The sequence below is a fragment of the Equus przewalskii genome, chromosome 24, assembly GCF_037783145.1.
Source record: "Equus przewalskii isolate Varuska chromosome 24, EquPr2, whole genome shotgun sequence".
Taxonomy (NCBI): Eukaryota; Metazoa; Chordata; class Mammalia; order Perissodactyla; family Equidae; genus Equus; species Equus przewalskii.
Genome location: NC_091854.1, coordinates 19,775,705 through 19,802,342, shown reverse-complemented (window position 1 = coordinate 19,802,342; position 26,638 = coordinate 19,775,705). Strand labels below are relative to the sequence as shown.

Genomic DNA, 26,638 nt, shown 5'->3' with positions numbered 1-26,638 from the left:
ATATGCGTGTCCTCTGTAGAAGCCAGATAGATGAGTTGGATTAAGGATGTAAAGGAAAGCACTACCGCTTTGTTCTTCAAGTCTTTTATGATATAATTAATCTGTAATTCCTCAAGAATTACAATATCGAAGATTAACATAGCAAATGCTAGTTTTTATTCCTAAGAGTTACCTGTGTAATTCTGATGGACGATGCCTTAGATGCTGGATCTCAAAGTTTTTTTGGTGGTCATTTCTGATCATTCAGCATTCGTGTGTTGAATGCCTTCCATGTGTACAGTGTAATGACTTCTGCTTTGACCTGAAACTAGAAAGAGGAGAGAAAGCCCTGAGCAGGTTCTCACTACCTTCTTGTGGGTAGTGACCTCACAACAATTTTCACATTGGTCCTGACAAAGGCAGGGAACCTAAGAAATTCCCACTACCAGATCCTCAACTTTCTGATGTGATTCAATTTGGTGGGTTATGGCAAGTTCTAAACAAATATACACTAAATGAAATGCGCACTAAAATCCCAAGCCAGAAATGTTTGTCAGCCGAGACAGCTACAGGGTGTAATCTATATCCAGACAGACTCTGAGACTTGAATACGAGTACAGACAAGAATGATGAGCACCAGGTTTGAAGAGTTCCTTTCCACCTCATGCCAGTCCAGGCCAGTCCAGTATGGCTTCCTTAAACATCCGTATTTACCTCTTTCTTCCCTACTCTTCAGATCTCACATAAAAAGGACAAGCTCTGTTCAAAGGAAAAAATCCCAAATCACTTGAATCTATCATACTTTTCATTCTACCATTTTTTCCTTTTGATTATTCAGGACAACAACCTCATCCCTTGCCTCTCTTTTGAGTTAACCTATAATGCCATCTGCCCAAATAGGATTTTGGCTGCTTCTGACTATGAGCTCCTCTTGCATCTGGAAATCTACCCTCAGATCATCTCAAATGATGCCCCACTGGTCTCAGTCTCAGCCTCTTCTCCATGACCTACTTCTATGCATTTCCATCTGATTTTGTCCACCCTTTTAGGGGGGTAGACAGCTCCATCCAGGTCACCTTGAAATTGTACATGGGTCTGCTTTCAATAGAAAAGCGTCATTCATTCAATCAATCAACTTGTCTGTAGTTGAGCAGATGGCACCTGTCCACTAACACCCTTTAGCTGGATTGTTTCTCAATGTCCCGAATGCCAGAAAAATAGAAACCAACCCTATTCGTATCTTACTTTGGCTTCCTGAATGTCACAGGGCTGCTACAAGTCTCAAGAAGAGAAAGGAACTTTTAGCATATTGACGTATGAGGACATGAAGACTTCTATGACTCATGTCAGAGCTGTTTGTCTTAAAGATGTCAGGGTTTTCAGCTATCAATATTCATGGTTCAAAGTTCATGACATCATTTTTAAATAAGTGAGACAAAACCAGATAAGCACTCTAACAACTAATTAGTATTTATTCCAAGTCGTAAAAACCGTTACTGACTCGTGAATTAATTTAGAGACCTTCAGAAATGAGTTTGGATTTCAGTGCTTGAAAATGTCAAATATAAGATGTAATAAATTTATTACCATTGTCTCATTATTCATGTGATAGTGGCTTTGGTAGTTAAAATATGGCTCATAAAAATTTATATTTGTGTTAAGGCCAATTGACTTTTAAACTTTTTAGAGGGGCACCTTCAGAGAAGTGACACATTGGAGTTGATAAGTGTAGAATATTTAAACCAAGTGAATCAACCTAAGCCCCCAAAGATGGAATTCTAATGACAGGTCAATCAAATAGTACATCCACACTTACTTCATATGACATTTTAGACATGGAGATACTGGGAAAAAATGGATTTTCTCCCAAAATGTGATTGTGGATTGAGGGGGTATCTTCTTATGGAAGTGGAGGTAAATGTGATAACTTATAAATATGAGTCTTAAAATGTTTTCAAACATGCTAATGGAGCACAAAGCTGGAATAGCTGATTACAGCTACACAAAGATTCATCCCTCCCCCACCCAACATAATTCCTGGAATTACTTGTGAGCAATTAGTCTCTTGTGGCTAGAAACTGGATCGGTTAGCTTCAGCCAGGGTTCATCAGGGAAGCCAAACCACTATGAATATTATGGGAATAAGGGATTTATTTTAGTAATTAGACCTTACAAAAATATGGAAAAGTTAAGGAAGTGAAGGTCTGAAAGCAGGAGTTAGAGACCACAAAACAAGTCTCTGACCAGGCCTTCTGAAGCATTGGAGCGGATGGAGAAGTCACAGCTTGCAAAAAAATCCGAGGCCAAGTACATCCAGCTGTTGAAGTGGTACCTGAAAGTAGGAGCCTGTGGAAAGATCTCTTGGAAACAGTTGTCTCTGTAGGTCCACAGCCAAGATACTGGTGTTAGGCCTGGGCTGCTGTTGGTCAACACGGCCAGTAGTTTGGAAGACAAACTGAATGAGGAGCAGATGAGAGCGATTTATATTCTGGGCACCTTGACATATGTCCCTCACTGGGTCTGAATGTGATGAACTTCCAAGAGTAGTGATTCCTGCTTCACTCTGCCTTCCAATTCTTGTGCAAGTTCCCTTTCTCATACCCTCCTGGGAAGAAGATTCTGGGAGATGTAATTTGCATTTGAACAAATTGATGATAGCACAATTCAGCACAGTTCACCTCTTATTGACTTGACATTTATACACACCTCTTTTGACCATGTTTAACATCCAAAAAAATTCAATAGCAAAATCATTCTTCCAGTTAACATAATACAGTCATTCCCTGTACAGCCCAAAGAGTGCTAACCTTCTCCTCAGTGGAGTGCACACGAAGTCCCACTTTATCCATCTTTGGATGATGTTTACTTGTCTTCTGAGTCACACTTCCCCTTTGATAGCCTATATTTTAAATACTGAAATATAAAATTAATCACTATTAACACATTGTATGTTCAGTAGTAGGGGAACAGGAAAGGGAAAAATAGAAACAAAAGTAATTTATAACATTTCAGCTGGCCATACTTCTTTGTTGGGGTGACCCAAATCTTCCTAATTGAAGGGTCTGGGCCATGAGCAGTCCTGTTTGCACTGAGTTGTTTCAGTTTTCTACTGAGTTAAATCACAGATCTTGGAACTACTAAGACATTTTAGTAGTTCTCCAAGGGAACTGCTGCACTTTAGGCATACTCCTCCCTGCTCCCATTTTTTAGTAGCAAACCAATTTTGTTTTGATAAGCTAAGGTCAATCACTCTGATTATCTCCGTTCTCTCTTGATTTACTGACATGAGGAACCCAAAGTGGTCAGGTAGTGGTCTGAGCTTCCACTTTAGTGGAATCATTGATGTGTCACTTAGTAGAAGCACTCTTCTTCTGGGAATTCAGATCTCTAACCTAGCAAAGTTGCAAGAATGGGAAGCAAACTTTTGCTAGTGGATTACTAGAGGTAATAGTGAAAGGAGTCACTCCATTTCCATCTCTTGATTTTTCGTTTCCTGGGTCCTGGCTATAGGAGAAAGAAGGCCATATATTTCTTACTGATTCAGAGAAAATACTGCGTTCTGAATGATGTAACTCAAGAGTCACTAAGGTCTGCCACCTAGCTTTCACCATAACCAAGCCTTCAAAACACCATCCCACAGCTCTACCAGGCCAGCAGCTTCAGGGTGATGGGGAAAAGGGTAAGAACGTTGAGTTCCATGAGCATGAGCCTATTGCCACTCTTCATTTACCGTGAAATGAATTCCCTGCTAAGAAGCAATACAGTGTGGAATATGATGATAATGAATAAGGCATTCTGTAAGTCCATGGATTGGCAAAATCCTTGAGAACTGGAAAGGCAAATTCATATCCAGAGTGTCTGTTCTAGTGAGAACAATGTTCTACCCTTTCTTTGATGGAATTAGTCCAAAGTAATCAATCTGCCACCAGGTGGCTGGCTAGTTCCCTTGGGGGATGATATCATACTGGGGCTCAGTGTTGGTCTTTGCTGTTGAGGGGTTTGGCATTTCTCTGGCTGCTAAATAAGCCTTGGTGAGTGAAAGTCCAAGTTGAGCTCATGTAAAACCTCCAACCCTTTGTTTACGTGCTCATTGTGGGAAAGAGAATGCCTAAGATCCACAGAATGAGCTGTTTTGCTCACCTAATTATTATTTATACACCCTGTGCCCATTTGGAGAGATCTGTTGACACACCCCTCTTTCCCAGGACACACCTTTATTTTAACAACTTTTCAATTGTGTTTCTTCCAAGATAGGACTGTACAGGTATATTGCTGGTCCTACCAACTGAAAGAAAACTGCTTCTGATGGTCTTCACCATGGAGAAAAAAACAATTGACGGATCAATAGCTGCATACTGGAGGATGTGTTAATTTGCTTCAGTAAAGAAACAATAGCTGAAATAGCAGCTGGATTTGGAGTCACTACGTGATTAAGTTTATGAAAATCCACTATAATTTTCCAAGATACATCTGTCTTCTGTAGAGGCCAAATAGGTGAGCTGAATGGGGATATGAAGGGAATCATATCTGTATCCTTGAAGTCCTTTACAGTGTAATTAATCTGCAGTTCTTCCAAAAATATCATGTTGCTTTTTAGGGTACTACTTGAGTTTTCCTACCGTAATAACCCTCACTCCATGGCCAGAGAACTGAAAGTGGGATTTTGCCAGTTGCTGATGATATCTATTCCAGCTATGCCTTCCAGAAACAGGAAATAACCACAGTGTGGGTTGGAAACCCATGGGGCTCACTATATATTCTGAATGACAAATCCCAAGCCCAAACTCTGTTGGTCACCTGATCTACATAAGCCCTTCCTCTGACTGGTGGACCATAGGACCATACTGGCATTTGGAATCTGCAGGAATTGGTGCTGATACAGAGCTGCTGTCTAGTAATCCCTCAAAAGTTTAATTATTTTTCCTTCCCCAATTGCACAGTCGCCTATAAGTCCCTTTGGGGAAGAATAAGAGGAAGATTTACAGTATGAATTCTGGAAGTGTATTAGGGTACTTCCTTAAGGGGTTCTGGCTTACCTTTCATATATGTGAAGATTGTACATGAGTTTTTTAAAAAACAGCATTTTTGAGATATAATTTACATATCATAAAGTTCATCTGTTTAGAGTGTACAATTCAATGGTTTTAGTGTATTTACAGAGTTGTGAAACTATCACCATAATATAATTTTAGAACATTTCATCCTCCCCCAAAGAAACCTTGTGTCCCTTGGCAGCCACTCCACATTCCCCCTTTTCATCCCTCACCTTTACCTCCCTAGCCCTAGGCAACCCTTAATATATTTTTTGTCTTGATAGAATTGACTATTCTGGACATTTTAAATATGATGATACAATATGTGGTCTTTTGTGACGGTTTCTTTCACTAAGCATAATGTTTTTGAGATTCATCCGTGTTGCAGCTATCAGTACCTCATTGTTTTTTATTGCCAAATACGATTCCACTGTATGGATGTACCACATTTTGTTTTTTCTTTCAATGGGTAAAGGACATTTGAGTTCTTTTCTTTTTTTGGCTATTATGAATAATATTGCTTTGAACATTCATTTACGTATTTTGTGTGTGTATGTGCGTGTGTGGGGGCATATGTTTTATCGTGCTTCAAACGATACCATCAAGAAAGTGAAAATATAACCCAAGATAGGGAGACAATTTTTGAAAAGCATATATCTGATAAGGAACCTGTATATGGAATATAAAAATAACTTACAATTCATAATAAAAAGATAGATAATCCAATTTAAAAATGTGCAAATGATTTGAATAGACATTTTTCTCAAGAACATATGTGAATGACTAATAAGCACATGAAAAAATGCTCAAAATCATTAGTCCTTAGGGAAATGCAAATTAAAACCACAATGAGATATTGCTTCACATCTACTATAATGGTTATAATAGAAAAGATAGAGAGTAACAAGTGTTGGTGAGGAGGGTATGGAGAAATTGGAACCATAACATATTGCTGGTGGGAATGTAAAATGGTGCAGCCACTTTAGAAAACAGATTGACATTTCCTCAAAATGGTAAACATAGAGTTACCATTTGATCCAGAGATTTCACTCTTCAGTATTTAATCATGACGACAATAGCTCTTTAAGTGACCTATTTAAAGTCTTTGTTCAAAGCCTTTTGGGGATTAGTTGGGTTCAACAAAAACTGGTTTCAGTCCTGGAGTCTCATTTTAAATTTCCATTATATGAAGACTGAAAAATTTGGAAATTTGTAAAGTTATGGCAAAATATTAATCCAAAAGATGAAGACATCTTTGGAAAAACAGTTGTTTACCATCTTCACTCCAAAGACAAATGGGATAATATGATGTGGATATTCACTGGCACCAGAATCTAACATAGAAGTCAAAAGCACCACAACAGCAAGTCGCCTCAGTGATGTCAATGTGAGTGATTATGGAAACCAGTCAGTGTCTTTGGGGGAGAAAAAACCTCTGAAAAGAGAAATGAAGTTCATGATTTCTTTATGGGCTTGCCAGTGTTTTCTTTGACATCGCTGATATTTATTTCTATGGTTGTCATAACTCTCTCTGTTGTTGGAGGTAGGATTTCATAACATCATTAAATATTTTTCACGTCAAAAATAAAAAAATTAGAGTCAAATAGTTATAATTATTTCATTCTTTTGAAGGAAATGCCAATTTAATGTAAAATAATCATATTTAGAGTGTCATCTTTTTAAATCAGGGTTTCTATTTCACGCCCCCAGATTTCCTTTGAAATAGAGTATAAAGGTAAATTGTTTCTGAATTAGCAAAAATCATTATCTGATTCAACAAAATTTTTTATGTTGCAATATTTAGTTTTTTGATGATGATTTGGTAGTAGGACTGAACATTTGTGTTCTTATTGAATTGAACTGAGGTTTTTAAAACTTTTTTAAACTTGTAATGTTAAACAAATTCTCTAGTTTTAGGTCCTAGATGCTTATAAGTGAAGCTGTGCTTTTGCTTGGAGGTAGATTTTAAGTGAGATATAGCAGAATGTCTTAGATTTTACATTAATTATCTTTGGAGAATATTTCTCTGTACTGATTTAATAAAGCAACATATTTTGCAATGAAATGTTAGCTCATTATAATCTCTTTAGATTGCTTGCTGATAGGAATTTGTTAATAATAAATAACCACACATACCAAAAAGACCAGCCACGTCAGTGTGTAGGCTATCTGAGCAGAATGCTCCAAAAAAAGTTAAAGTTTTATACTTTATACATTCCCGTGAACAACCTGAGAAACTGTTGAAACAAGATGCAAGAAGAACAAACCTATTCCAAAGTTAGTCTATGACAAATGGATTTTTCTATGAAATTCTTTGGAATGGAAAACTGGAAATCTTGCTTTTAAAGAAGGGCACAAATAGAAAATGTAAGCCAGTGGAAAGGTTAACGTATGCTACCGAATATGTTAGCAGTAAGAACACATTTTCAATTTTAAAGTTTACTAAAAATAATGCCCAAAGTCAATAGGTATTTATTTTTCTTAACAAATGAATCCCAAAGTTGTCTAAATTCTGTTAAACTTAAATTGTTCACATAAATCTTATGAAGAGAAACATCCATTTATTCCAAAGGTAGATCTCCCAGTCCTCATCGGGTCTTTGTTTCTCTCCCTATCTCCCTTCTCTCTTCCTCTTTCTTTTTCTTTCACTTGTTACCTCTTTCTCTTTTCCTTTCTCCCTTTATCTCTCCTTTTCCATTCCCCTCCCCACCTTCTTCCCTCCTTCACTTCCCTCTTTCTTTCTCGCCACACTCTCTTTTCCCCTATCTTTCCTTCTTTTTCCTCCCCTCCTCTTCATGTCTGGGTTAGGTGTGCTGATAACATTGCTAGAACTCTACTGCATAAGGAAACAGGTGACCCTGATGTACCCATTGGTAGAGGCTTCACTGGAGAACCTACAGGGTGGTCCCAGTAGGGATTTACTTTCCTGAGGGATGAAGGTACCTTCTTAGAAAAAACCTTTTCCCAAGGAAATTGCACACTGACTTAGTTCAGTATATATAACTCAAGCTTAGGGAGGGCTGGATGATTCTTAGTAAACTTAGAAAATGAAAATTCAGAATCTTTACATAGACATTAGTAATGGGATGACATGAAATATATCAGGACAGTGGGGGCAAACAGCAAAAAGTGATTTATCATTCCCAACGTTCTTTCCATCCTCTTTCCCCAATAAAGAAGGAAGCCCTAATCCTCTGCATCCGTTAGTGAGCTAGCATTGCTCCTAATCCATCAAATCTTTCAGATCTCTTGTTTGTGTTTTTCCATTACATGGCTGCCCCCTGCCCTTCTGATCTTTTTCTTACCCTTCATTGCTCAGCTCTAAATTCATCTCTTGAAGCCCACACTAACCCCACCAAATAATTGAATTTCTCCTGGCTTTATGATTCTATAACTATTTGTATACTTTTTTTTTACAGTGCTAATTGTAATTAGTCTTTCAAAGATGGGGATTGGTTTTTATTCAATTTTTCCAGAGTTGACAAAACATAAAGAAAGAGCTCAATCTTCATCCATTCACATGTATTTATGGAGCACTTACTGTGTGGTAGGATCTGGGTAGGTGCTGTGTATATATCTGTACAAGGAAGTCAAAGGAAATTTTTCCCTCAAAATTGACTTCAGTGGTGTGACTTTTACCTCAAAATATCCCTTTGAGATTTCAGTGGAATAGCTCTTTTAAGTGTTAATTGCTCTTTTCTTACAGCCTCCTTTCCCCTGAAATTTAGGTTTTAGCTATACGATCGGGGCCAGAAGATAAGCTCAACTTTAAATTCAAAATCACATCTCCTGCAACCCTGAATCAATATTCCTGGACCATGGGCCTTGAGGGCATTATGCTGAGTGAAATAAGTCAGATAGAGAAAGACACATACTGTGTGATCTCACTTATATGTGGAATCTAAAAACTACAATAAACAACAACAAAGCCCCCCAAAAACCAAACTCATAGAAGAAGAGATCAGATATGTGGTTACCAGAGATGGGGATTGGGGGGAGGGAATTGGAGGAAGGTGGTCAAAAGACACAAACTTCCAGTTATGGGATGAATAAATACTAGGGAGTTAGTGCACAACATGATGACCATGGTTAGCACTGCCATGTGATGTATGTGAAAGTTTTTCAGAGAGTGGATCCTAAGAGTTCTCATCACGAGGAGGAAGACATTTCTTTTCCTTTTCTTTTTATTTTATCTATATGGGATGATGGATGTTCACTAAACTTACTGTGGTAAGCATTTCACAATACATGTAAGTCAAATCACTATGCTGTACGCCTTAAACTTATACAGCAATGTGTGTGAATTAGAATAAAATTGGAAAAAAATCCTTGGACCAGGTTTGGTGGCAATTTAGATTCTTTTTCCTCTGGAAGGCTCCTTGATCTCTAGTGTAAATAAGACTTCTGCTGCGTCCACTTAGTCCTCCATATGCAACCAAATCCTAAATACATCTGAGTCCTAAAGTCAACATAACTCGAGTTCCCAAGTTGAGACTCCTGACACAGGTATTAAAAACATACTTGTATCAGTAAGAACGCTACAGTGATTTTCTTAAGCTCTTTTTGAGAGCAAAACTATGTCTTTTATTCTCAGTGCTAAGTAGTCTCTGGCACATAGTAGAAAATTACATGAACACTTGTAGATTCAATGAATCAATTTATAAACTTTTCCTCATAAAGATGCATTTTTTCCTTATTGTCAAATCTATTTTGTTTCCCAACATTTTAATCTGTTGTGTAATTGAAAAGTATTTCCCTTGACAGTCCACTAGAGGCAGCACTGCCTATGTAGGAGCTTTGCCTGGTCGTATTCCAGACATACCCTTTATGAGATCTGTCAATCCTTTGTGTGTAAACCTTCATGCTCATAGAGGCAATTTTATTAATTATTCACTTTAAATATTATTTTAAATTTTAACTATTTAAAATATTTTATTATATATTTATTAATTATATTACATCATTAAATTTTAATTATTAATTTATTAATTAATTTTATTACCTCCTTCATGAAAGATTGGGGAGAGAACAAATATTTATTTCCTGGTACTTGGTAGACTTTTTAGAATATGTATTACCTATGTTAATCCTTATCACCACACTGTTAAGGAAAGAAAATCTCCCCCTCTCCCCTTTAATGAATAGGAAAACTGAAGCTCTGACAAGTAAGGAAAGTTATCCAAGATCTCACCAGCACCAGGAAGAAGCTGGACTAAGATTTGGAGTCAGGGCTGCCTCAATCCAGGGTTCATGCTTCATCAAGGACACGAGGCACTGCCCACACAGCTGTGAGGGGTGATGGAGGACCCCTAAATGTACTTCTAGGCACGTACTTCTCCCCTTCTGAGTCCAGCACAGATCACAAAGCTCTGAACTTGATGAGCACCAGTTTTAAGGAATCAATTAACTTCAAGCTTAAAATAGTCCTGAATTGGAAAACATTTTGTAAATATTGATTAGTAAATGCCTATAATTCTGGATAAGAACTATATAACATAAAGAATGAAGAGGAAGTTGAAAGAAAGCAAAACCGATTCAAATGAAATAATTGAAAAATAAATACAGACTCATTGGGTATGGTGCTTACATTGACACCTAGTTTAGTCAACTTTAAGACTAGGGATTGTCTTACATATTGCTGTGTGGATCATTATTCTATTTTAGGACTACTCATACCCTGAAGATGGAGGTGTTGAGCAGCTAATAGTTTCTGTTGTATTTTGAAGATTATTTCCCTGTCTGGTTGTTGAAACTATGAAGTTGGTGTTAAAGACGTGCAGCCCTTTGGTTTAAAAATGCCTTATTTTAGCAAATATTCAGGAAAGTCAGTTTCCAATTATGGTAAAGCTAGAGAACTAGCTTGGAAATTTCTGTAATTTATTTTCATCATGGAATAAAAAGAAGAAATGAAGCATAGAATATTAGGTCATTAATTACAATTTTTTTCTTCAAATAAGAAAACTGAGATGCAACATGGTTGACATAATTGATTACATAGTTCACTATGTAACTATGTCATCAGAGCTGGGCTAATTCCACATCTCTTGATTCCTGAACTAGTGTACTTAGTAATTAACATATATACCTGTTTTTTAGCTAAAGGGTAAAATGTAAGGTAACTTTCAACTAAAGGATAAAATTGCTTTATATAATTAAAGATTTAAAATAAAATGGTTAAGATAAGTTTTCAAAGTTTCTACATACTGAAAAGAAAGTCCATTTCATTCTTACTATTCAACTCAACAAACCTTCATTGGCTTTACTTCCCTTCCAGTTTGGCCTGGACCTAATAATCCATTATTCCAACAATTCTCATCATCATCCTCAATTCCCTTGAGACGTTTACTGTCCATCTCACCTCTTTTCCAGGCCCCTTGCTATGGATCAATGATCTGTCTTCTCGGTTCCTGTCTCTGGGTTTCTGAGAAGTGCTCAAGAAGGTTGCATAACCTTGCTGATGGTGCCGTTACCAGCATAAGTGTTCCAAACTCAGCTGGGCCTCTGATGATGCCTACCAATTCTTTTATTAATCCACAGCAAGGTCCTTTTTCCAGCCTTAGATGAATTTTGTAAACCACTACTCCTCTTCTCAATCCCCAGCCTCATCCTTGTCCCCTACCTGACCAGATGGTGCTTCCACCTTTACTCAGATCATCGGGGCCATCAGATGAGCATTTCCTCAATATTCCTCTGATTCACTTCTGAAATTAAGTGTGTTTTCTTCATCTTTCTTTCTTTCATTAGAGGAAGAATGGGAGTGGCCAAGAGAAGGGGCTCTGGAATCAGACTGAGCATCTCACTTCTTCAATCTATTAGGCGTCTGACTTTAGGCAGATTACCTACTCACTCTGTGGTTAAGTTTCCTTTTCTATATAATGGGGGAAGTAATAGTATCTACCACATAGGCTTGATATAAGGAGTAATGATGTAATGTACATAAAGTGCATGGTGCGTGGGACAAAGTAAGTGCACAAGTTAGCAGGACTAGTTTTGTTGTTGTTGTTGTTATTTTTATTATTATTGTGATTGCCTTGAAAAGAATTTTTTCCACTCTTTCCAAGTTAACCCTATCCATCTCCCCTAGGATTTTGAGCTATATTTTATATCTCATCTCTCTTCAACATATCTCTCCCTAATGCCAGCTACTCTTCAGTTTAAAAGCATGCTGAAGCATTCTATTTCCTAAAAATATCTAATGAGACTCTGATTATTTCTTTAGTTGATACCTACCACTAACCCTTATCCTGACCTTTAACCTTGCCTTATTCTTGCCCTTCCATCATCACATAATGCTGGTAACTCTAAGAAGCTTCTGAACTGCCATGGGAACTCAAGCCTACAATTCATGGTTGAGTGAGATGGTAATAAAAATCTAACTCCCTAATCAAAAGACATAGAGTGGCTGAATGGAAAAAAAGCATGATCCAACTATATGCTGTCTACAAGAAACTCACTATAGATTTAGGGACACACATAGGCTTAAAGTAAAGGGATGCAAAAAATATTTCCTGCAAGTGGTAACCAAAAGAAAGTAGAGATGGCTATCCTTCTATTAGATAAAATAGACTTTAAGTCGAAAGTGTCGTGAAAGACAAGGAAGGACATTATATAATGATAAAATGGTCAATTTATCAGGAAGCTATAAAAATTATAAATGTATATTCACTAAAAATCAGAGTACCTAAACATATAAAGCTCATATTGATAGAACTGACGATGAAATAGATAGCAATATATGAAGAGTAGGAGACTTCAATACCCTACTTTCAATAATGGATAGAATATCCAGAAAGAAGATCAATAAGGAAATAGAGGATGTGAACAACACTATAGAACAAATGGACCTAACAGACATATACCAAACATTCTATCCAACAGCAGCAGAACACACATTCTTCTCAAGTGAACGCAGAACATTCTCCAGGAGAGATCATATGTTAGGTCACAAAACAGGTCTTAACAAACATAAGAAGATTGAAATCATAACAAGTATCTTTTTTGACTACAATGGAATGAAACTAGAAATCAATAGCAGAAGGAAAACTGAAAAATTCCCAAATATGTGGAAATTAAACAGCATACTCTTGAACAAGCGGTGGGTCAAAGAAGAAATCAAAAGAGAAATCAGAAAGTATCTTGAGACCAAGAAAAATGAAAACCCAACATACTAAAACTTATGAGATGTACCAAAAGCTGTACTGAGAGGGAAGTTCATAGCAATAAATGCTTACATTAAAAAAAATAAAGGGGGCTGGCTCAGTGGTGCAGCAGTTTAATTCACCCATTCTGCTTCGGTGGCCTTGGGTTTGCTGGTTCGGATCCCAGGTGTGGACCTACGCACTGCTTATCAAGCCATGCTGTGGTAGGCATCCCACACATAAAGTGGAGGAAGATGGGCACAGATATCAGCTCAGGGCCAGTCTTCCTCAGCAAAAAAAAAAGAGGAAGACTGGCAGCCGATATTAGCTCAGGGCTAATCTTCCTCAAAAAAAAAAAAGAAGAAAGATCTCAAGTAAACAACCTAACTTTACATTCAAGGAACTGGAAAAGAAAAAGAAACTAAGCCCAAAGTTAGCAGAAGGATGGAAATAATGAAGATTAGAGCAGAAATATATGATATAGAGAATAAAAAAATAGAAAAAAATCAATGAAACTGAGTTGGTTTTTTAAAATTGAAAAATCTATAACTAGGCTAAGAAAAAAAGGGAGATGACTCAAATAAATAAAATAAGAAATGAAAGAGAAGAAATTACAACTGATGTTACAGAAATAAAAAAGATCATGAGACCACCACAAACAATAATATACCCACAAACTGGATAACCTAGAAGAAATGTATAGATTCCTAGAAACATACAACCTACCAATGAATCATGAAGGAGTAGAAAGTCTGAAAAGATCTATAACTAGCATGGAGATTGAATCGGTGATCAAAAATCTCCCAACAAAGAAAAGCCCAAGATCAGATGGCTCCACGGCTGAATTCCATCAAACCAATCCTTCTCAAACCCTTCCAAAATATTGAAGAGGAGGGAACACTTCCAAACTCACATTAGGAGGCCAGCATTAAGCTGACACGAAAGCCAAAGATACCGCAAGAAAAGAAAACTGCGGGCCAGCATCTCTAATGAACATAGATGCAAAAATCCTCAACAAAAATACTAGCAAACTGAATTCAACAGCACATTAAAAGGATCATACACCATGACCAAGTGGGATTTATCCCTGGAATGTGAGAATGGTTCAACATACACGAATCAATAAATGTGCTTGATATATTAACAGAACAAAGGATAAAAATCACGTAGTCGTCTCATAGATGCATCTCATGGATAAGATTGCATAGATGCAATTTCAAAATTGAAAAAGCATTTGACAAAGTTCAACACCATATTATGACAAAAACTCTCAACAAACTAGCAATAGAAGAAAACTACCTCAATATAATAAGTTCATATATCAAAGTCCATAGCAAACATCACACTTAGTGAAAAACTGAAAGATTCTCCTCTAAGACCAGGAACAAGGCAAGATTGTCCACTCTTGTCACTTCTACTTAATATGCTACTAGAAGTCCTAACCAGAGCAAATAAGCAAGAAAAAAAGTAACAAGAAGAATCCAAGTCAGAAAGGAAGAAATAAAATGATTTCTGTTCTCGGGTGACATGATATTTAATGTAGAAGACCCTAAAGAGTACACACACACACAAAACTGATTGGAACTAATAAATGAACTCAGTAAAGTTGCAGGATACAAAATCAACATACAGAAATCAATTGCATTTCCATATGCTAACAATACACTATCTGCAAAGGTAATTAGGAAAACAATCCTATTTACAATGGCATCAAAAATAATAAAATATTGGGGCTGGTCCCGTGGCTGAGTGGTTAAGTTCGTGCGCTCCACTGCAGGCGGCCCAGTGTTTCGTTGGTTTGAATCCTGGGTGTGGACATGGCACTGCTCATCAAACCACGTTGAGGGGACGTCCCACATGCCACAACTACAAAGACCCACAACGAAGAATATACAACTATGCACTGGGGGGCTTTGGGGAGAAAAAGGAATAAGATAAAATCTTTAAAAAAAATATTTAGAAGTAAACTTAACCAAGGAGGCAAAAGACCTTCATACCGAAAATGACAAAACATTGCTGAAAGAAATTAATGAAGACAAAAACACAGGAAAGACATCCAGTGTTCCTTTTAGTGAAGAATAGTATTTAAAAGCCAAGATCTGGGCATTAGGTATACTCATTGCTATTGCAGTATTGTTGCACCCAGTCGCTCTTAGTGGACAGAGCTAGGTGATATATATATATATGTCTGTATATATATACTCCCATTCACATATCTGCACCCACACCCATACACCTATACATACACACCTGCACTCACATCCACTCACCTACACTCCTGTATATACACAAACACATACAATGCACATATGCATATATAAATACACATGTATAGCCATATTTTGATATGTATCTGTATAATGAAAATCATGAATTGATGCATGTATCTCCAATGCCAACCCAATATCACATGATTTCATTCCACTTTTCTCCCTTCCATATTTGTACCTCCATTCTCTGACAGTGAGATACCTGGCTCCCTTTAATCTTAATATTTTTACTTATTTGAGAGATTTCCCTGAATATAACTAATCTCCCACTTCACTCCTTCCCCTGCCTGGATGCCTCTTGGCCCACTCAGACTCTGACACTGCATGTCAGGCTGCCCTTCTACCTCTCCATGGGCTCTAATAACCCATGCCAGGCTGTCCTTCCCCATAATCCCTTTCGCATGGATACCCTCTGCACACTGCTCAAGCTTTGACTCCCCACACTGGGTCACCTTCAGTTCACATGCTTTCCTTATCTCATCTCCTCTCCACAAGGTTGCCCTCCTTAATATGTTCAGATAACAATACCCAATGGCAGTCCACCCCTCTGAGTAGATGCCTTCCTCACCTTGGCTAGGCTTTAACACCCTGCCCAGAGTCACCACAACTTCCAGCAGAAATAACCATATTGTTATGCCCCCATTAATGGCTTTGGAACAGAGTTGGCCAGGAAGGGAAGGGAGGGGAAAGGGAAATGGACAATTGTACCCACTGAAATTTATCCCTAATCCCAGCTTCTACTTCCAGTGCTGGGCAACCTTAACCCATGTTGGGTGCTCATTGAACTATTTGTCTTGGCAGTTCATCATGATTTCTAACTAATTCCTTGTGGTTTGCTTGGCCGCTATCTCTGCCCGCAAAACATGTCCCCGGCTTAGACTTTTGCAGTGCCACATTGCCCATCTCACCTCCAGGCTGCTAGACAGCAGTTTAGGGTCAAGTCTCTTCTGACTCAGCTGGTGTCTGTAGCAGTCTAAACAGTTCTCAGGAGGAAGAGATCAGATGAGTGATACCAAACCAAGAATCCCCTCTGAAAGGTGGTTGTTGAAACTACGGGAGTGGAGGAGGTCGAAAGTGAAGAAAGAGAAGAAGAAACTACATAATACCTTGGAAAGAGTGCTTGTGTTTATATTTAGAGGACAGAGAGAGGAGCAAAAAAGGGAATTAGAGAACCGAGACCTTGGGCTAATCTACAGCCTGGAAAAAATGGAAGTAATTGCTCTAGGTGACTAACTTCTTGAGAAGAATTTGGCTCAATGCTGTGTCCTTGAACAATTTAAATTGGAAGAGTGGTGGTATTGTTATAGACCTGGAGTAGACTAAGAAATATGACGTTATAGAATGACTTGTTACAGTAAAAATGACTCAGTAGATTGAGTCAAACCAAGTGACTCATCTACACAGCCTGTCAGACCATCTGACAACCATTTGCCTGAATTTGGAGTTCAGGGTCAGTCAAAGGGAGGCTTGCCTCTTCTGTTTTAGTTAACTTTTGGGTGGAGGCTAGTTTGTTCTGACAATAGGAGTCTTGTGAATTTATTACAAAAAACCTTGTAGGAGAGACCTTTGGAAAGCATAGAGCTGTCTGTCGGTCTGCTTGGCTGAAGTTAGTTTCTGGAACTTTTTGGTCTAGGTGACCTTGTTCAGATTGGCAAATTCTCTGGGAACATGGGTAGCGTGTACATTCATTTTATTCCCCACTGTATCCCCAGCACCTAACACAGTGCCTGGCATGTTGTAGATTTTCAATAGTACTTGTGAAATGGATGAATGAAGGGAGATTGTTCTACATTTCTTGGAGAAGTCATCATCTGATGGTGAGAGAAGCCATTGCAGAAGTTTTTTGGCATACCTGTAGAAGGGTGGTCGTAGCTCAAAAATTTTCCAGGACAATCCTCAAGGAACATCAATATGTAATGTAGTAAATATTTTTATCTGCAACTACACTTTATTTACTGTGCATTGCCTTCATAGAAATAGGTACTGGTTTTTTTTTTTTTTTTTTTTTAATTGTGCTTATAATTTAAACCTTCCCTAGACTGTCAAATAGTAAATCACTAAGGGGCTGGCCCCGTGGCCGAGTGGTTAAGTTCGCGCGCTCTGATGCAGGCAGCCCAGTGTTTCATTGGTTCGAATCCTGGGCGCGGACATGGCACTGCTCATCAGACCACGCTGAGGCAGTGTCCCACATGCCACAACTAGAAGAACCCACAACGAAGAATATACAACTATGTATCGGGGGGCTTTGGGGAGAAAAAGGAAATAATAAAATCTTTAAAAAAAAAAAAGTAAATCACTAAGAAACAGGTAGCTGGATGACAATACAACATTTTAAAGTCCGTTTTAAAAGCAAGTAGATGCAAGTGGATGCGCACCATCCAGAAAGACAATTGTGCTGATTGGCCCTCCCCCCACCCCCACACATAGTGAAATTTCAAATAACTATGGTGATGAAACTGCAACCATTTATAAGAAAATTGTTGCCGTAATTAAGTGATTCAGTAATAACATCTTCCAGAGAGCTTAACAACAATTACTGTAAGGTGGTCTTTTCCATGACAGTTTTGTTTGTACCCCAGGTAACCACATTTTCAGTAGTTTGGGACTTAGCTTTTTAAGAAAACAGCACTTGGGGGCTGGCCCCGTGGCCGAGTGGTTGGGTTCGCGCGCTCTGCTGCAGGCGACCCAGTGTTTCGTCAGTTCGAATCCTGGGCGTGGACATGGCACTGCTCATCAGGCCACGCTGAGGCGGCATCCCACATGCCACAACTGGAAGTACCCACAACTAAGAATATACAACTATGTACTGGGGGGCTTTGGGAAGAAAAAGGAAAAAAATAAAAGCTTAAGAAAACAGCACTTGTACAAATCTTTCCCAAATGGGATAAAGGAACTAGCATTTATTTTGCGTATACTCTATTCCTAGCAGTATGCTATTTAATCTTAAAGGATTTATCTTTTGTCAAGTGAAGCATAAATAGTAATTAGTGGGTGTGTTTCATTAAAGAAAATCAGTTTTAAAAAATCCTAATGATTAAGACCTAGGGCTCAAAAGTGGACAGATCTGGATTTAACTTCTGGCTTCTCTCTTTTCTAGTTGGGCTTTTGGGCAAGTTATCTAATGTTTCTTAGCCTAAATTTCCCCATTAACAAACAAGATTTAATCATATTGCTGACTTCATTGAGATGTTTGGAGCATTCAAGGAGAAAGTGCATGTAAATGCACTTAGCTTAATATCTGGCACGTAGTAAGTGCTCAATAAATATTAATATTCTTTATTATAGGAGGATTGGCCACAGATTTCCTTCAAATGCTGTGCTCCATTTAGATGAATCAATTTACATGGAACTTTCTAGGAATTTATGTATTAGATAAGGCAAGCAATGTGTATGTAAGAATTATATTTTTTATTAAATTTAACCCATGGACATGTGGTTCTCAATGTGAATAGAATAGGGAAGAGGTACTGCTTCCCAGGGGGATGACTTTTGGAAATGTGTGGGCTGTTTCTGGTCCTCACATACTAGAGAAAGATCTCTGGGTGAGTGACGTCTAAGTTCCACAATGTAAAGAACAGTCCTATTTTGCATTGCCTTTATCAAATGTGTAGAATGACAACCAATTTCATAAATGACAGCAATGCTCATTTCCACTTAGGCATTTAGAATTAAACTTTAATCAGATTTGGGATATATATTCTTATGCAATTACTATTTTATTCAACATAACAATTTGGAATGATGTCTAATGAAATAAATGTTGACCAGAAGATTAATAATGTGTTGGTTTCCCAACAGAGAAGGAGAAAAACATGCTTCCAAAATTCTTACCTCTAATTCAGTTTGTTCACTTATTCATCATTCATCTATTCAACCAACATTTATAGAATGTCTGTTATATTTATTTTGCTTTGTTTAGCCAGCACCTAATCTAATGATTGGCACACACTGGATGCTTAAAAAAGGTAGTCTGGAGGATGGATTGAGGAATGAGTGGTAGGTCCATAGTCAATACATGGTCTATGACTTTTGGCAGCTTATACGCCAGTGGGTCAGATAGACAGTTTGGAAGACAGAAAAAAAGTCTCTCTGAGGACATCTTGTATGACTTTTGCTCCTGCTTCCATCTTTAGCATGTAACAGGATGACCTGTGAAGTAGAGCAAATATGCAGATTCTGGAATCTGATATACAGAGATCTCATTAATGGGCCTGGGACAAAGCCCTGAAATCTACATTATTAGTAAACATCCCAGGCAACTCCTGGGCTATGTATTCCAATACAATATTATGCATGTACCGGGGTTTGAGACATAATATCTTAGCCTTTGTATTAGATCCAGAGAAAAGTATCAAAATTATTTTCAAATTACCTTTACATTTCCTTTTCATTGTTGCTACCAACAGCAAGAACGACAAAGCAAAGCAAAACGTGACACCCTTAGATTGTCCCAGGGAAGGGGGAGAGGGAAGAAAGAGGAAGAGCAATTTGGTTGACATGTGGGGGTCTTTCTGAGTCCAGAAGAGTACGGCTCTTAATCCTTTGTTGAATCCTCTGGTGGATGAGCACGGTGACATATGGGCAAGCCTCATGCCCAGCCATTTCTGCCCCTTTGCTGTATTATTTTCTCCATCTTTTTGGAGGAGAAGTTGTTGGTCATACAAATTTTTACACAACTGAGGACAAAGGGTACAAAATGTACTGAAGTCTTATTTTATCTATTCCTGACTTTCTGTTTCTCTTGCTGTTGTTAACATTAAGATTAACCTTGACCTTGGTGGTTGTAGATGCCACAAAGCAGTCCACGTAGGCTGTGGTGTTTTCATAAACAGCTTCTGCAAAAGGAAAGAGGATGAAATCCAAAAATTCAGTTTGTCCAGGGACCTCTTTTGCTTTTGAGTATCTTGGAGGAGAGACTGAGTTTTGCTCTTTTAAATTTTGATTTGTAGACTTCAGCAGAGGGATTGCAGCAACTGAGCAGAAGCTGGCCTTCGTGAATCCTAGTCTACAGTGGAGTCAGCCATGAGTGCTAGAGCATTCACCCTGCAGTAGCTAAAATTTTGGAGTACAGGCTTCTTACATTCTCAATTTTATGTTGGGTAAAGAGAAGAGAGCTTTGGTTGGAGTGGCCATTGGTGCTGGGCACCACTTTCTGGGCAGACTAGAAACATGGTGGTAAAGAAATCTCTCCAGTGGAACACACCAGGTTATTCAGGGTGGTGCTGGCAGTTGAGTCTCTCCAGCAGATAGGAGCTGAGGAAGACTGCTCCTGAAGCCACATATAAAGTTGGGACCAGGAGCACAATCGCAAAGATTAGGTCCTTGTTCTAACTGCCACCATGAGTACTGGATGGGGGCCAGTGAGAAAAGATATTCCCTCAGTATTACGCTTTGCTGTGAGCCCCTCATTCTCTATCAGGCCTCAGCCCAGGGTAGTAGAGCCCTTCCCATGAGCTTTTTCAGTTCAAATTCACAACCACTTCCTTGGGCAAGCTGCTCCTGGAGTGCTGGCCTGGGGCTGTTTTTAGAAACTACCACACCAGGGACCCAGAACCATTGTCTTCCCTGTCTTTTCAGCATTAGCTTTCTAAGGGATGAGGCAAATTTTCTAAATTTTTATTTTTTACTTTTTTTTTTATTGGGTAAAATTCACATAGCATAAATCTCACTGTTTTCGTTATTTTAAAATATACATTTCAGTGGTATTTGGGACACTCACAATGTTGTGCAACAATCACCACTATCTAGTTCCAGAACATTTTCTTCATTCCAAAAGGAAACCCCAAACCCATTAAACAGTCATTCCATTCTTCCCTCTTTCCCCAGTGCCTGGAAACCACTAAGCTGCTGTCTGTCTCTATGGACTTATCTATTCTGGATATTTCATATAAATGGAATAATATAACACGTGGCCTTTTCTGTCTGGCTTCTTTCACTTAGTATAGTGTTTTTGAGGTTCATCCCATGTTGTAGGGTGTATCAGTACTTCACTCCTTTTTATGATTGAATAATATGCTTTTGTATGAATATACCACATTTTGTTTATTCATTCATCAGGTGATTGACATCAGGTGATTCCCCCTTTTGGTGACTGTGAATAGTGTGGCTATGAACATTTGTGTACAAGTTTTTGCCTGAATACCTGTTTTCAGTTCTTTTGGATGTATGCCTAGGAGTGGAATTGCTGGATCCTGGTAATTCTGTGTCTAATTTTTTTGAGAACTACAACCTGTTTTCCACAGGGGCTGCACCATTTTGCATTTCTACCAGAGATGTATGAGAGTTCCAACTTTTCCACATCCTCACCAAAACTTACTATTTTCTGTTTTTTAAAATGATAGCTATCCTAGTGGTCTGCAGTAGTATCTCATAGAAGTTTTGATTTGCATTCACCTAATGACTAATGATGTTGAGCATCTTTTCATGTACTTTTTGGCTATTTGTATATCTTTTTTGGAGAAATGTCTATTTAAGTCCTTTGCCCAATTTTTAATTGGATTATTTGCTTTTTGTTGTTGAGTTGTAAGAATCCTTTATATAGTCTGGTTACTAGGTCCTTATCAGCGTATTATTTCCTCCCATTCTGTGGGTTGTCTTTTAATTTTCTTGATAATATTCTTTGATGAACACAAGTTTTAAATTTTGATGATGTTCTATGTATTTGTTTTTCTTGTTTTGTTGTATGTGGTTTTGGTGCTTAGAGGAACCATTGCCAAATTTGAGGTGATGAAGATTTATCCTTATGTTTTCTTCTAAGAGTTTTATGGTTTTTCACACTTACATTTAGGTCCGATTCATTTTGAGTGAATTTTTGTGTATGGTGTGAGGTAAGGGCCTTAACGTCATTCTTTTGCGTGTGCATATACAGTTCTGCCAGAACCATTCACTGAAGAGACTATTCTCTCACTATTCAAAGATCTTGGAATCCTACGGAAAATCAATTAACTATAGATGTATGGGTTAATTTCTGGATTCTCAATTTTATTTCATTGATCTGTATGTTTATTCGTATGTTAATATGCTATCTCCTTTAATTACTATAGTTTTGTAGTAAGTTTTGAAATTGGGAAGTCTTTTAACTTTGTTCTTCTTTATCAAGATTGTTTTGGCCATTTGGGGTCCCTTACCATTCCATATAAATTTTAGGATCAGCTTTTCCATTTATGCAAAAAAAGCTGTTGGCATTTGGTAGGCATTGTGTTGAATCTATAGATTGCTTTGGGAATTATTGCCATCACAACAATATTAAGCCTTCTAATCCATAAACGCACATGCCTTTTCATTTATTTAGGTCTTTTAAAATAATGTTTTGTAATTTTCAGTATAAATCCTTGCACCTACTTGGTTAAATTTATTCCTTTGTATCATTTTATTTCTGGTGCCATTGTTAAAGGATGACTTTGTTAATTTCCTTCACAAATTATTTACTAATATGAATAGAAACATAGCTTTTTGTTGTTGTTAATCTTGTATCTTGCAAGTTTGACGAATTTGTTTATTAATTCCAGTAGTTTTTTTGTGTGGATTATTTGGGATTTTCTATAGATAATATCATGTCATCTGTAAATAGAGATAATTTTTTTTCTTTCCAATTTGGAAGTATTTTATTTCTTTTTTCTTGACTCGTCTTTCTGGCTAGAACTTCTGGTAAAATGTTGACTAGAAGTGGTGGAAGAGGACATCCTTTCTTATTTCTGAACTTAGGGGGAAAGCTTTCAGTTTTTCAGTATGATATTAGCTGTGGGCTTTTCACAAATTCTCTTTATCATGTGAGGAAGTTCTCTTCTAGATCCTTACTATTTTGAGCATTTTTATTATGAAAGGGTGTTGGAGTTTGTCAAATGCTTCAACTGAGATAATGATATATTTTCCCCTTTATTTGTGTGATGTATTACATTAATTGATTTTCATGTATGGAACCACTCTTGCATTTCTGGGATAAATCCCAGTTGGTCATGGTGTATAATCTTTTTAACATACTGCTGGATTTGGTTTGCTAGCCTTTTGCTGAAGATTTTTGCATCCATATTCATCAGTGATATTGTTCTGTTCCCAGGGATGTTGGTTTTGGAAGAATTTGAGAAGAGTTAGTGCTAATTGTTCTTTAAATGTTTGGTAGAATTCACTAGTGAAGGCATCTAGTCCTGAGTTTTTCTTTGTTGGGTTGGTTTGGGTTACTGATACAATCTAGTGATCTTTCATATCAACCTGAAGGACCTCATTAGCATTTCTTGTAGGGAAATTCTAGTATTCATGACTTTCCTCAGTTTTTGTTTATCTGGGAATGTTTTAAATTTCTCCTTCATTTTTAAAGGATAGTTTTGCTGTATATAGAATTCTTAGGTGACAGGTTGTTTTTCTTTCAGCACTTAAAAATGTCATCCTACTCCCTTCTGGCCTCCATGATTTCTAATGAAAAATTAGTTGTTAATCTTATTGAGGATTCATCATGTGTGATTAATTCCTTCTCTCTTGCTGTTTTCAAGATTCTTTTTTTGACATTTTCTTTGGTAGTTTGATTATAATGTCTGGGTGTGGATCTCTTTGAATTTACCCTGCTTGGAATTCATTGAGTTTCTTGGATGTGTAGATTCATGTCTTTCATCAAATTTGGGAAGTTTCAACCATTATTTCTTCAAATATTCCTCCTGTCCCTTTGTCTTCCTCCACTCCTTCTGGGACTATCATTATGTGTATGTTGGTGTGCTCAATGCTGTCCTACATGTCTCTTAGGCTCTGTTTATTTTTCTTCATTTATTTTTCTTTCTGCTTCTCAGACTGGATAATCTCAGTTGACCGACCTTCAAGTTTACTGATTCTTTCTTCTGCCTGATCAAATCTACTGTTGAACCCCTCTAGAGAATATTTTATTTCAATTATACTTTTCAGATCTAGAATTTCTTTTTGATTCCTTTTTATAATTTCTATCTTTTTATTGATATTCTCTATTTGGTGAGACATTGTTCACTTGGTTTCCTTTATCTCTTTGACTATATTTAAGACAGTTGATTTTAAAGACTTTGTCTAGTAAGTCCAATGTCTGAGCTTCCTCAGGAAGAGTTTCTATTAATTTATTTTTTCTTGTGAATGAACCATGCTTTCTTGTTTCTTTGCATGTCTTGAAATTTTTCTTTTGAAAAAGAGACACTTTAATATTATAATGTGGCAACTATCAAAATAAAATTCTACCCTCTTCCCTTGTGTGCTGCCTTTTGTGGGCTGTTGATGTTTGGCGACTTTTCTAAGCTATTTTTGTAAAGTCTGTGTTCTTTGTTGAGTGTGGCCATTGAAGTCTTTGTTTCATCAGCTAGTGATTTTACAGAGATTTCTTAAATACTTAAATTTAACAGCTTCTTTCTTCATTAATGATTCCTCTGGTTGTTGTGAATTTTCATTAGTTTCCAGAGTTCCAAACAAGGTTTGGATGACAGTTTTTGTGAACTTATTCAGTACTTTGTGGAAGGATGGAATTTTGGACTTTTTCTACTCTGCCTTTTTGTTAACATCTGTTCCTGCTTTTCTCTTTAATCAGGAAAAGTTTTTTTTTTTTTTTTTTTAGCATCCTTAGATTAAGCTCAATAAAGGCCACCAAAGATATCAGATCCAAATTCCTGGAACCTTTAACTGTTACCTTATAAGGAAAAAAGGTCTTTGCAGATGTGAATAAATTGAGGATTTTGACAAAGGAGGATAATCCTGGATTATCAAGGATTACATTACATGTATCCTTATAAGAAGAAAAGAGAGAGGGATTTCAAAGATACACACAGAAAAGAAGGCAATCTGACCACAGCAGCAATGATTGGAGTGATGGAGCCACAAGGCAAGAATACCAGTGGCCACCAGAAGCTGGAAGAGGCAAAAGACAGATTCTTCCCTAGATCCTTTGGAGAGAGTTCTGCTCTGCTAACAGCTTGATTTTGGCTCAGTGAAACTGATTTCAGACCTCTGGCCTCCAGAACGGTGAGAGAATAAATTTCAGTTAAGTCACTAAGTTTGTGGTATTTTCTTTTACAGAAGTCCTTGAAAACAAATACATACCCCTTCTCCCAGATTACTGAACTATTCCCTCTATGTCTACCCTTCAAAAGAAGTTGCCTTTAGTGGTTCCAAGGTGATTTTTTGACTGATATATAATTTTACTTCACACACACACACACACACATGCAGACACACACACACACACTCACACACACACACTCTGTAGCTGTAACTGGCACTTCCCTTGCTAAAGAAAAGAAAAAAAATACAAATTTAATTGCTGGCTTGGCATTCTTCCACTAGGGCATCCCATTACGTACTCTATGTATTTTGCACAAACCAGGAAGAAGACATAAAATAATTATTTGGTATTTAACCCCAATGAAAAGGAGCTCAGTTCAAGCCAGGGGTTTTCTCTGTGTTTCATTAAGACAATATGTAAAAGGATAATTATAACTCAATGTGATAACCATTATAACAGTATTGGCAAAAACCTGTGGAATCACAGAGAAGAGATATGATCCTTAGGGAAACTAGAGATGACCTCTCAAAGATGTCCTAGTTGAGTCAACTCTAAAAGGATGTCAGGAGTTTACCAGGCAGGGGATGCATGAATATGGAACACTATGTGCAGAGCCACCAAAGTGTGAAAGGATGTAACTTATCTGAGGGATCTAATGGAATTTTATTTGTCTGGAGGGTAGGAGGTAGGAAAAAATAGATTATGCTGCTGGAAAAGAAGGTTGGCATCAAATTGTGTATGTATGTTTTGATAAAGGATTTGATTATTAATCTGTAGGAAGCTGGTAGCCAATAGAAATTTCAAAGCAGAGAAGGAAAATGATTTTGGAGGTCATTTGGGCAATGGACTGGATCAGAAGTTTAGAGGTAAGAGAAAAGAACGACTCGAACTAAAACATTAGTAATGGACTAGGGGATTAGATTTGAGAAACAGTGCTGACATAAAATTGACAGTGACTGGATTTGGGATGGAGATAGAATAGAGAGGGTGACATTGAGGAAGAAGTTGATAATGCTGTTGGCTAGTATGTTGCTATGGTTTGAATGTTTATACCCCCCCAAATTCGCATGTTGGAATCCTAATGCCCAATGTGATGATATTAGAAGGTGGGGCCTTTGGAGGGTGATTAGGTGATGAGGGTGGAGCTTTCATGAATGGGATTAGTACTTTTGTAAAAGAGATACCACAGAGCTCCCTAGCCCCTTCTGCCGTGTA

The 26,638-nt window shown here is 37.6% G+C and overlaps 1 long non-coding RNA gene across 1 annotated transcript in view; it reads left to right on the top strand.

Annotated features, from left to right (window-relative positions):
• Positions 1–25,410, top strand: part of LOC139079186 (uncharacterized) — a 48,870-nt gene extending 23,460 nt beyond the window's left edge. Inside the window, exons 2-3 of the long non-coding RNA XR_011532558.1 lie at positions 4,230–4,473; positions 24,980–25,410. This is a non-coding gene — a long non-coding RNA (uncharacterized lncRNA). The remainder of the gene's footprint in view (positions 1–4,229; positions 4,474–24,979) is intronic.
• The last annotated feature ends 1,228 nt before the right edge of the window (positions 25,411–26,638 follow it).